Below are 10,118 nucleotides of genomic sequence, written 5' to 3' on the forward strand. Positions count from 1 at the left end.
GGGTAGACATTGCATCATGGGTGCTCTCCCCAGCGGACAGCGCCAAAAATGTCATAACCAATTTTTTGTGTTTTTTTTTCTTCTCGTTTCAGATCCGTGTATGCAGAGGATTACTGCGGATTCGATGGATTACGGCGGATTATTTTTTTTCCCTTTAATAAAATGGTTAACGAGGGCTGTGGGGGAGTGTTTTTTTAAATAAAATAATTTTTCCAATGTGTTGTGTTTTTTTTTTATTTTTATTGAATTTTCAGGGTTAGTAGCGGAAGCTGTCTTATTGACGGAATCCATTACTAGGCCAGGGCTTAGTGCTAGCCCCAAAAACAGCTAGCGCTAACCCCCAATTATTACCCCGGTACCCACCGCCACAGGGGTGCCGGGAAGAGCCGGTACCAACAGGCCCGGAGCGTCAAAAATGGCGCTCCTGGACCTAGGCGGTAACAGGCTGGCGTTATTTAGGCTGGGGAGGGCCAGTAACAATGGTCCTCGCCCACCCTGGTAACGTCAGGCTGTTGCTGTTTGGTTGGTATTGTGCTGAGAATGAAAATACGGGGAACCCTATGCGTTTTTTTTTTTTATTTAAATAAGAAAATTAAAAAAAAAAAACGCATAGGGTTCCCCGTATTTTCATTCTCAGCCAGATACCAACCAAACAGCAACAGCCTGACGTTACCAGGGTGGGCGAGGACCATTGTTACTGGCCCTCCCCAGCCTAAATAACGCCAGCCTGTTACCGCCTAGGCCCAGGAGCGCCATTTTGACGCTCCGGGCCTGTTGGTACCGGCTCTTCCCGGCACCCCTGTGGCGGTGGGTACCGGGGTAATAATTGGGGGTTAGCGCTAGCTGTTTTTGGGGCTAGCACTAAGCCCTGGCCTAGTAATGGATTCTGTCAATAAGACAGCGTCCACTACTAACCTTGAAAATTCAATAAAATAAAAAAAACACAACACATTGGAAAAATTATTTTATTTAAAAAAACACTCCCCCACAGCCCTCGTTAACCATTTTATTAAAGGAAAAAATAAATAATCCGCCGTAATCCATCGAATCCGCAGTAATCCTCTGCATACACGGATCTGAAACGAGAAGAAAAAAACACAAAAAATTGGTTATGACATTTTTGGCGCTGTCCGCTGGGGAGAGCACCCATGATGCAATGTGTACCCAAACAGGGAGCCACCAATTGGTGCAAAACTATAACTCCCAGCATGCCCAGACAGCCTTTGGCTGTCTGGGCATGCTGGGAGTTGTAGTTTAGCAACAGCTGGAGTCTCCCTGTCTGGGTAGACACTGCCAGAAGGGTCTGTTCACATTATACATAACCTACAATGTGAACAGAGCTTCAGATTAATTAGCCTTGTTCCCTTCTGTAGCTCCGCCCCCTAATGACGTCATTAGGGGGCGGGGCTACACGAACCCCGCCCGGGACTCGAGGGAAGTAAGCTGGACTTCGTCTTCTGTATACACTGTATACAGCTATCTATAGATAGCTGTATATAGTGTATACCGCCCAAAGGGTTAACCTACACTGTCCAGCAGTGTAAGTTAACTCTTCCCTTGCTGGGCTTGCGCATAGCGCACAGCTCAGCAAGGGGTTAAGTGAGCCAGCAATGTGTATACTGTATACACATTGCAAGCTCACTGTAAGTTCTTGCTGGGCAGTAGATATACGATGTATACCTACGGCTCAGCGTCAGCTGTTCTCCTGGCTCTGTAGCCCTGAGAACAGCTGATCCCGACATTCACATAAGGACGATCGCAGCGGGTGTCAGGAGGAGTGACATCCCTGGGATCTGTCCCTTACTGCAGGTACTAATACTCCCAACATGGAGCACACTCTGCTCCATGCTGGGAGCTGTAGTACCTGCATTAATAGACATATGGCAGCGAGTGTAACTTCTGACACCCACTGCGATCTGTCTATTAATACAGGTACTACAGCTCCCAGCATGGAGCAGAGTGTGCTCCATGTTGGGAGTATTAGTACTTGTAGTAAAGGGAAGATCACTGCGGGTATCACTCCTGACAGCCGCTGCGATCCTCCAGTATAATGTATGAATGCGGCGGCCGCTCTCCTATGGTCCCCTGCACGGCCGTATATATACACATATTCCTATTTCTCAAAGAGAGCTGTGATTGGCTGGAACCATCTGGCCAATCACAGCTCTGCGGGAAATATGAATATGTGTACATATACGTGAGTGCAGGGGACCATAGAAGAGCAGCCGGCGCATCTATACATTATACAAGAGGATCGCAAGGGACCCCTGCAATCTGTCAATTAGTACAGGTAACTACTACTCCCATCATGGAAGAGTGTGTTCCATGCTGGGAGTAGTAGTACTACCTAAAAAATGTTTAAAAAAAAAGTGAAAAATACGCACACACTACATTTTCTGTATCTACATTTTCTATATTGTCGGCTACATTTTTAGTGCTTTACCCGCTCACATAAATTGATCCCTGTTTAAAAATGAATAAACATTTCATAATAAAAATGATACATTTCATTAGATACAATTTTTTCCATCACCACTGTATCTTTTTTATTATGATTTTTTTATGATACCCTACGAAATTTTTATAAAAAAGGTATCTCCATAATTTTTTAGGATCGCTAAAGTCCAAAAAAAGAATAAAAAGATTTACCGAATGTATCCGAAAAATCAAACTATCTATATCCTTTTTATTATATTTGTTATCAGAATGAATTCTTCACGTTCGTTTACAGATAACGAATGCATTCGTTATTTACAGCAATAGGGGGGTCGGGAAATAACGAATGTATTCGTTACTTTGCTATTCGTATTATCGTGGCTATTCGGGAATGTTCAAAATATGTTTTCGTGCATTCGGATCGGTCCGAATGCACGAAAACGGTAAAATTCGTTAATTTAGACATTCGTGCCGAACCGAATTGCACATGTCTACTATGCACTGTATGTGTGTATATTACCTATGGACTGTATGTGTGTATATTACCTATGTACTGTATGTGTGTATATTACCTATGCACTGTATGTGTGTATATTACCTATGCACTGTATGTGTGTATATTACCTATGCACTGTATGTGTGTATATTACCTATGTACTGTATGTGTGTATATTACCTATGCACTGTATGTGTATATTACCTATGCACTGTATGTGTGTATATTACCTATGTACTGTATGTGTGTATATTACCTATGTACTGTATGTGTGTATATTACCTATGTACTGTATGTGTGTATATTACCTATGCACTGTATGTGTGTATATTACCTATGCACTGTATGTGTGTATATTACCTATGCACTGTATGTGTGTATATTACCTATGCACTGTATGTGTGTATATTACCTATGTACTGTATGTGTGTATATTACCTATGTACTGTATGTGTGTATATTACCTATGCACTGTATGTGTGTATATTACCTATGCACTGTATGTGTGTATATTACCTATGTACTGTATGTGTGTATATTACCTATGTACTGTATGTGTGTATATTACCTATGCACTGTATGTGTGTATATTACCTATGTACTGTATGTGTGTATATTACCTATGTACTGTATGTGTGTATATTACCTATGCACTGTATGTGTGTATATTACCTATGTACTGTATGTGTGTATATTACCTATGCACTGTATGTGTGTATATTACCTATGTACTGTATGTGTGTATATTACCTATGTACTGTATGTGTGTATATTACCTATGTACTGTATGTGCCTTTATGTTATGTGCTTGTATTTATTGTATGAAGCACATTATTAGGGAATTAATAGAGGAATGTAAGCACAGTATATAGGGAATTTATGGGAGCACAGCATATATTTCATTATATTGGAACATTATATTTTTATGTATGCTGGCACTGTGTGTAGATCCTTAGGGTGCGTTCACGTGTGCCTATTTTTGCTGCAGATTTTGCTTCTCATTGACAATGGGAAGAGAAATCTGCTAAAGCAAATCTGCAGCAGATCTGCAGCAGAAAATACGCACGTGTGAATGCACCCTTAGTGGTGGCACAGTATAGTTAAATATTAGTGGCACAGTATATAGTTCATTAATGTTGGCACAGTATATAGGGAATTAATAGATGAATGGTGGCACAGTATATAGTTCATTAATGGTGGCACAGTATATAGGGAATTAATAGATGAATGGTGGCACAGTATATAGGGAATTAATAGATGAATGGTGGCACAGTATATAGTTCATTAATAGTGGCACAGTATATAGTTCATTAATAGTGGCAAAGTATATAGGGAATTAATAGATGAATGGTGGCACAGTATATAGGGAATTAATAGATGAATGGTGGCACAGTATATAGTTCATTAATAGTGGCACAGTATATAGTTCATTAATAGTGGCACAGTATATAGGGAATTAATAGATGAATGGTGGCACAGTATATAGTTCATTAATAGTGGCACAGTATATAGGGAATTAATAGATGAATGGTGGCACAGTATATAGTTCATTAATGGTGACATAGTATATAGGGAATTAATAGATGAATGGTGGCACAGTATATAGGGAATTAATAGATGAATGGTGGCACAGTATATAGGGAATTAATAGATGAATGGTGGCACAGTATATAGTTCATTAATGGTGGCACAGTATATAGGGAATTAATAGATGAATGGTGGCACAGTATGTAGTTCATTAATAGTGGCACAGTATATAGTTCATTAATAGGGGCACAGTATATAGGGAATTTATAGATGAATGGTGGCACAGTATATAGTTCATTAATGGTGGCACAGTATATAGGGAATTAATAGATGAATGGTGGCACATTATATAGGGAATTAATAGATGAATGGTGGCACAGTATATAGTTCATTAATGGTGGCACAGTATATAGGGAATTAATAGATGAATGGTGGCACAGTATATAGGGAATTAAGGGGAGGTACGGTATATAATTAAAGGGAAACTGACAGGCTGTTTACTCGCACTAAACCCAATACACTAGGTTACAGTGCAGTATACAAAAATTGGTCTTTCCATTTTCTAGGTATTGCCCCACATTGCTAGTATGCGAAGTCAGTCTTGTGCGCAATGGAGGCGGAGCTTCCCTGCCTCCATCCTGTATGCTGTGCTATGCCTCGCCATCTTTGTATATTTATAATTATTTTTTTTGCCAACTTTAGTATATTGTAGACTGTAAGCATATATTAGTGTGGTGTCCATCTCTTCAGTGTAAGAACCAGAGCTGTGTGGAGATTCCTGCGTAAGGTGGGTGATTGGTGATGGGTGCTGGGTGATGGGTGCTGGGTGATGGGTGCTGGGTGATTGGTGCTGGGTGATTGGTGCTGGGTGATTGGGGATGGGTGATGAGTGCTGGGTGATTGGGGATGGGTGATGGGTGATTGGTGCTGGGTGATTGGTGCTGGGTGATTGGTGATGGGTGCTGGGTGATTGGTGCTAGGTGATTGGGGATGGGTGATGGGTGCTGGGTGATTGGTGCTGGGTGATTGGTGCTGGGTGATTGGTGATGGGTGATTGGTGCTAGGTGATTGGGGATGGGTGATGGGTGCTGGGTGATTGGTGCTGGGTGATTGGGGATGGGTAATGGGTGATTGGTGATGGGTGCTGGGTTCTGTCATATAGAGCTCAGGTGGGGGCATATAGGGGGAGATTTATTAAAACCTTTGCAGAGGAAAATCCTTCCGCAAAACGATCTGATTGGTTGCTATGGGCGACTGCACCGCTCTTTCTCTGCACAGGTTTGATAAATCTCCTCTATAATACAGTATATTATAGGGCAGCTGTCATATCTTTTCTGTAAATAAGACTGACAGCACAGCCAAAGTGTATATACACATGGCAGACCTTCATAGAAACTGTTCTTGACTCGATTTTACAAAAACACCAACTTTTATGGGGGCTAAGAATGTCGAGAAAGCCTGGCGGGAGTCCACTGTGTCCCTGGGCCGCAGCACATCTGCCCATTAAGTCTGGCAGACGTTTTTTAAATTATGAAAAGTGCCCTCTTTTTTACTTGAGCCCCTGCCCTCCAAAATGTCTGTGCATGTCCCTGGTCTGCAGGGCAAAGCACAGGGGGCATTATATGTGAAGAGCACATGACAGGGGGCCCCCTGTCCTGTGCCCTTCACATATAATGCCCCCTGTGCTGTGCCCCTCACATAATGCCCCCTGTCCTGTGCCCTTCACATATAATTTATATGTGTGGCACAGCACAGGGGGCATTATGTGAGGGGCACAACACAGGGGACATTATATGTGAGGGGCACAGCACAGGGGGCATTATATGTGAGGGGCACAGGACAGGGGGGCATTATATCATATAATGTCCCCTGTGCTGTGCCCCTCACCTAATGCCCCCTGTGCTGTGCCACACATATAAATTATATGTGTGGGGCACACAGCACAGGGTGCATTATATGTGTGGGGCACAGCACAGGGGGGCATTATATGATATAATGCCCCCCTGTGCTGTGCCCCTCACATATAATGCCCCCTGTGCTGTGCCCCTCACATATAATGCCCCCTGTGCTGTGCCCCTCACATATAATGCCCCTTGTGCTGTGCCACACATATAAATTATATGTGTGGGGCACAGCACAGGGGGCATTATATGTGTGGGGCACAGCACAGGGGGACATTATATGATATAATGCCCCCTGTTATGTACCCCACACTTATAATGCCCCCTGTGCTGTGCCCCTCACATATATTGCCCCCTGTGCTGTTCCCCTCACATATATTGCCCCCTGTGCTGTTCCCCTCACATATATTGCCCCCTGTGCTGTGCTCCTCACATATAATGCCCCCTGAGTGGACAGGACATGGGGCTTTATATGTGAAGGGCACAGCACAGGGGGCATTATATGTGAGGGGCGCATGATAAGGGCATTATATGTGCGGGACGCATGATGGGGGCTTTATATATGAGGGGCGCATGATGGATGCATTATATGTGAGAGGCAAAGAATGGGGGCATTATATGTGAAGGGCACAGCACAGGGGGCATTAAATGTGTGGGGCACATGACAGGAGCATTCTATGTGAGGGGCACAGCACAGAGGGCATTATTATGTGGGGGAACAGGACAGGTCATATTATATGTAGGGGCACAAGATGGGGCATTATTACTATATGTGAAGGCACAGAGTGTTTTGCCTTTCAGAAGTATAGTGTATATTGTGAGGAATTTCTGGGGTGGTACGTTTTTTAGGGGCCACAATACATTACGGTATTTTACTCAGAGGGTAGTTACAGCACAGCAAGTTATATTCAGAGAATGCACTGTGTGGTAGTATTAGATTTAGAGGGCACAGTGTGTGTTAGTATTATATTCAGTGGGTACAGTGTGTGATAGTATTATATTTAGAGGGTGCAGCGTGTGATAGTATTATATTCAGAGGGTGCAGTGTTTGGTAGTATTAAGTTTAGAGGGCACAGTGTGTGGTAGTATTATATTCAGAGGGTACAGTGTATGGTGGTATTATATTCAGAGGGTACAGTGTGTTGTCTATTCAGGGGGTACAGTATGTCAGAATTATATTAGGAGGGTGTGTGACAGTATTATATTCAAAGAATACAGTGTTTGGCAGTATTATAATAATTATTGTTTTCATATAGAGGATCAGAATGCATTGGCATAGTGAGGAGACGTCTGGGCATCAAGTTCTGCAGAGAGAAGATTTAGCTGGAACAAATCCTGGCGGTATGTACCATCTGAATTAGATAAGGAAAGACTATAGAGAAGACGTCACCTGTAATCACTGATATCATTGTGTATTCTCCTCACTATAGAGAAGACGTCACCTGTAATCACTGATCTCTATAGTGAGGAGAATACACAATGATATCAGTGATTACAGGTGACGTCTTCTCTATAGTGAGGAGAATACACAATGATAAGACGTCACCTGTAGTCACTGATATCACTGCGTATTCTCCTCACTATAGAGCCTTAGCACTTTCCCATTCTGTGGCAATTGGTATATATGATTATTTTTCTGACATATGAGCACGGCCTAAGAGTCTTAAACAAGGTTAGGACTGTATGATACATTTAATAATATTGTAAGTTCCGTAATCTTCTGTCCACCAACACAAAATACTCTAATAGCGCCCCTCCCGAGACTCGACTCTGGATCCGCCCCTGCTCCCAGCATGCCCTGACAGCCGAAGGCTGAGAGTTGTAGTTTTGCAACAGGTGGGCAGCCACAGGGGATCGGTGTTGCAGTATGTCAATCTAGGGCCATGGTGTCTGATCTTGAACTGGCAGCAGGAGCCATGACCACTTTAAATCAATGGCTGCTGGGACGTATGACTAGTGACATCCTTCGTTCCAGACCGCAACGTCAGGGACGTCACTCGTCAGACGTCCCGGCGGCCAGCGCTGCTCATTGAGCCTACCGGAGTAGCATTGATCTATGTAAGAAACCTATGGGCCGAGGCTGTTGGGGCCACCAAATTATATTACTTATACAGAATGTCTGGTTAGGAGAAACAAATATAACGCACCCACAGGGAGTGGCGCCATTTTAATAAAATTTGTCAAAAACCTTAAATAACAGTCATACAGAATATATTAGAAAGCTTTTTTGATTTTCAGCCAATCAGAGAGCAGCACTACTGAAATAGAACTCCCAGGAGGTAACAGTGTGTCAAACATGTGATGTCATAACCATTGTCCACCAAAGAGCAGCACTGAGCAGAAATAACACTGCTCCTGTTCATTCTCCATCAGTGAGGGGCCGGTGCTGGACACTGTGTAGGGACGCGGGAATGCAAAGTCATACACATGACTGTGACTGGTAAGTGTTACATTGTTGTGTCCAAAAGATCTTTAGTGCAGTTCCATGTGTATTTCTATGATAAACATGTAAATAATCTATCTTTTTTTTCTTATCTTAGATGCACTATCTCCAGGACATGGAGTAGCATTTCCGGACCTACAGCAAGACGTTGGATGAAGGCATAGCCCCAGAAATAACACTGGTCCTGTTCATCAGTGAGGGGCCGGTGCTGGACACTGTGTAGGGACACGGGAATGCAAAGTCATGCACATGACTGTGACTGGTAAGTGTTACATTGTTTTGTCCAAAAGGTCTTTATTGCAGTTCCATGTGTATTTTTATGATAAACATGTAAATAATCTATCTTTTTTGTCCCCTATCTTAGATGCACTATTTCCAGGACATGGAGTAGCATTTCGGGACCTACAGCAAGACGTTGGATGAAGGCACAGGCCTAGGAATCATGCACATACACAGAAACATTTGCCCAAATTATAGAGGTAACCTCCTTTAGTATGCCCAGAGGAAGGGCCATACAGTAGCCATGGATTCCCTACAGGTTTCCTCCCCTCTGGAGGTTTTTCCTGTCCTGAGTATTAGTTACTGTACGCTCTTTGTGAGTGATGGGAGGTTACAAAAAATCCCCTACACAAACATTTTAATAAATAATAAATAAAGTTCCCCTTTTTTTAAACTGTTCTTTGACTTGTTCGACTCATTTATTTATTTCTGTGTGTGAAAATAGAGTTGGCAAAACATGGATGACCAAAGCTGCTCTCCTGCACGATCTGCATAATGTGGTGCAGAGAGAGGCAACTGGTGCTGGGTGGTGCAGTTTATGAGGCAAACGTAGAACACCCAGCAAGTTCCATGCACAAGCCTTTTTCTGATGAATGGGACTCATGCAGGGAACTTGCTAGGGGTCATACGGTTGCAAAGGATCAACTTTTGGGTACATGAACTGTCCCTTAAAGGGGTACTCCGCCTCTAGATATCTTATCCCCTATGTAAAGGATAGGGGATAAGATGTCTGATCAAGGGGATCCTGCTGCTGGGACCCCAGCAATCTCCATGCAGCAACCAAAATTCTAAATAGTATGTTTAGATCACTGGTTCCTGTGATGGGATTCGTGACATCATGCCACACCTTCTTGTGACATCACACCACCTCCCATAGACATAAATGGAAAGGGTGTGGCGGGAGGTCACGACCCGCACCACGAGAACCCAGAGTTCTTAATATATTATTTGGAACGCCGGGTGCTGCATGAAGATTGCGGGGGTCCCAGTGATCAGTCATCTTTTGTCCTATCCTTAAGGTAGGGGATAAGATATC

General features: G+C 43.1%; 1 long non-coding RNA gene across 2 annotated transcripts in view; it reads left to right on the top strand.

The window, feature by feature from the left end:
- The window catches only part of LOC130299152 (uncharacterized), a 17,252-nt gene extending 7,864 nt beyond the window's left edge, over nt 1-9,388 (top strand). Inside the window, exons 2-6 of one of the 2 annotated variants that reach the window (XR_008850340.1) lie at nt 7,617-7,701; nt 8,599-8,639; nt 8,734-8,800; nt 8,901-9,065; nt 9,168-9,384. This is a non-coding gene — a long non-coding RNA (uncharacterized LOC130299152). Of the gene's footprint in view, nt 1-7,616; nt 7,702-8,598; nt 8,640-8,733; nt 8,801-8,900; nt 9,066-9,167 lie in introns of both variants that reach the window. The other variant, XR_008850341.1, reaches the window with a different exon arrangement.
- Nucleotides 9,389-10,118: the final 730 nt, after the last annotated feature.

The sequence above is a fragment of the Hyla sarda genome, unplaced genomic scaffold, assembly GCF_029499605.1.
Source record: "Hyla sarda isolate aHylSar1 unplaced genomic scaffold, aHylSar1.hap1 scaffold_1039, whole genome shotgun sequence".
In the NCBI taxonomy this organism is placed as follows: Eukaryota; Metazoa; Chordata; class Amphibia; order Anura; family Hylidae; genus Hyla; species Hyla sarda.